The sequence below is a fragment of the Notamacropus eugenii genome, chromosome 3 (assembly GCF_028372415.1).
Source record: "Notamacropus eugenii isolate mMacEug1 chromosome 3, mMacEug1.pri_v2, whole genome shotgun sequence".
NCBI classification, from domain to species: Eukaryota; Metazoa; Chordata; class Mammalia; order Diprotodontia; family Macropodidae; genus Notamacropus; species Notamacropus eugenii.
This window is the reverse complement of record NC_092874.1, coordinates 102,936,805-102,939,416: the sequence shown is the minus strand read 5'-3', so window position 1 is coordinate 102,939,416 and position 2,612 is coordinate 102,936,805. Positions and strand designations below refer to the sequence as shown.

Below are 2,612 nucleotides of genomic sequence, written 5' to 3'. Positions count from 1 at the left end.
GGTTCATGAAGCAACTCTGATTTATTCAAGCAAGCACTCTGGTTATATAGTCTCTGCCAGTCAGCCCAACGAACCATGGTAACACACACAAACAAACCTGAAACTATAGTAATGAACACAAGCTGGAACTATAGTAACAAAGACAAGCAGGGGTGGTGCTGTCCCTTCCAGTGCCATCTTGTTCACCCTTCCCTGCTCCGGACTCAGTTTACCTGATGTCCGTCAGTGTGGCATCCCAGATGGCGTGGCAGTCAGTGCCCCTTACAGTTTAGCAGTTAACAATTATCTGCTTTGAAATATTAAGCAAAATATAACATTTTCTGGAATAGCTCTTTGGTATTCCAGTTGGCCCTCCAGTACCAAAAGTATGGACTTTCCACAAATAAAAGCTTCAGTGCAATTTTCTTTAGTAGTTAGCTGTGGTTAAGTTCTTTCTTTGGCAGTGCCACCATAGGATTATAAAGAGAGCTAGGTACATAGGATTCATATTTCAAATCAGATTTGAAATTAAATCAAATGATCTGTGTATATGCATTTAAAAAAAAAGACTTGTGTGGTCTAGTACTACAATAAAAAGATGTAATTAACTCTTTAACAATTAAATAATTTGACATATCATGCTACAATATTTATTGATGCACGATTCAGTCACATGGCAATTTTTGCATAAGCTAATTAAGCGTAATGGGAAATACTTAAAAGATGCAAACAGTTGTTAGTTTAAATTTTATGATGCTCTTAATAACTTTATTTTTTATTTTGGTTCCTCTTCAAATTTCAAAGTGAACCCACTATTCAGTATCCTAAATCATATATACTTCTGCAAATGCAAAATCAAGATGGATCATGTTTGTCCCATATCACAAAATTTTAGCAAATCAATACAGTATTCTGTAATATAATACAATCAGGTTTACACTAGGAGTTATATCACTTTCATAATAATGTTCACTACAAAAATGTAACTTAAGTACCAATTCAGAATGCCATAGTTATTCAAAGTTGTTTACTTTTGGACAACTAAAAGGCTTGGATTTGGATTTCAAGTAATATACTTTCCATCTTTTCAAAGAAAGTTATTACAAAATGAAAACTGCTTGGGCAATCATGCTGGAAAAGGTAGCTCTGCTTCATTTTGGAGTTGGTCCAAAACCAGGTAGAGTCTCATGAATTAAATGCTATAAAATTTAACCTTGTAGGGATTCAACATACCAGTTTCTGGTCAAAATATCCTTTTGAAATATCCTTAAATATTCAAATATTAGAAACTTGATATTCATGGTATTTTCAGATAATGTTAATTCCAGTTGATGTCATATGATAGGAAGCCTTGCATCTTCTCTTTTTCCATCAGAAGTTGCAGTCCTTCTCCAAGCTAACTGAATATCTATCTAATATAAAGATATGCCTCTTCAATAACGAATTATGAATAAATATGTTACCAGCCTGGAGAGACCCTGGTGGACCTATTAATGTTTCATATAAAAAGCCATTATCATCTCTCTACAAATGCTGCTGCATCCATAGGTGTCCTTATGCTTCCTCTTGCTGAAGCAGTCAGGTCTTCAGTCTCTGTATTTAATTTGTTAATTAGCCACTCCTTTGCTTGATGACCTTTATTAGCATTCATGATATCACATTTTCCATCAGTCGTTCTAGATAACTGCTAAGGTTCACTCCTTTCAGAGTGATTATGGCTTCTTGAATCGAAATGGTCTTTCCTTGTTCTTGAGGATGCGGTTTATATATAAATCTCTCACCTACTGAAATCATATTTGTAAATGAAATATTAGTGGATTTAAGCTCCATTGTTTTTTCTATGGGATCAACTACAGAATGTTCCTGCAAGCATGTTTTGGTTCTTGCTGCACCAATAAGCGATTTTCCAATAGGAGGCATTCCCCACTCTGTGCTGAGAAGTCTATGGCTATGCAATGTCCCAGTAGGATCTGTATGTCTGCCTACTAAAGCAACTCCAACCACACTTGGATTCGTAGAATTTGGATATTTCTGCACAGCAGCTGTTGTAACTTTCCCATGGGTGGTCGAAAATGTGCTCTGACATCCAAATCTTCATGGTGCCAGTGACCAGCATGATGTCTGGGTGGCCCTAAGGGACACTAGGGGAAAAGAGGCTGCACCACTCCTCTTTCACTTGGCAGCAACTCCAATATATTTCTTGCATTGGTGATCAGTCTCTTTCTATTTAGCTAGGCTGGACCTTAGAAAGTGGATTCAGTCCATTGCCAGCACTTTGCAGCCTTATCAATATGTTAGAAAAGGCTAGAGCTTCCATTCTGCTTTGGTAAACTTCCAGAGGTTAAAGTCCATAATATGCCATCTTGAGGTGTCAAAATGGGACTTTTGCATATCTCAAAATTATTTACTATTCCTCAAAAATTATAATATAAATAACCTTGTTTAATGACCTTTATTAATATCAAGTGACAAATAAAGCAGGAAGATACATGCTCATAAAACTCGTTGATAACTGTCATGGAGGAGATCTAACAAAGAGTTGGAGTCAGACTTGGATGCTTATAGACAGTAAAGGCTTTCAGATCCAATCATATCTCTTTGCATATGTGACTGGATTAATTACATTAAATAAT

The 2,612-nt window shown here is 36.1% G+C and overlaps 1 pseudogene; it reads right to left on the bottom strand.

Moving 5' to 3' along the window:
* Positions 1-1,495: 1,495 nt before the first annotated feature.
* Positions 1,496-2,077, bottom strand: LOC140531195 (PRELI domain containing protein 3B pseudogene; annotated as a pseudogene).
* Between the last annotated feature and the right edge of the window lie 535 nt (positions 2,078-2,612).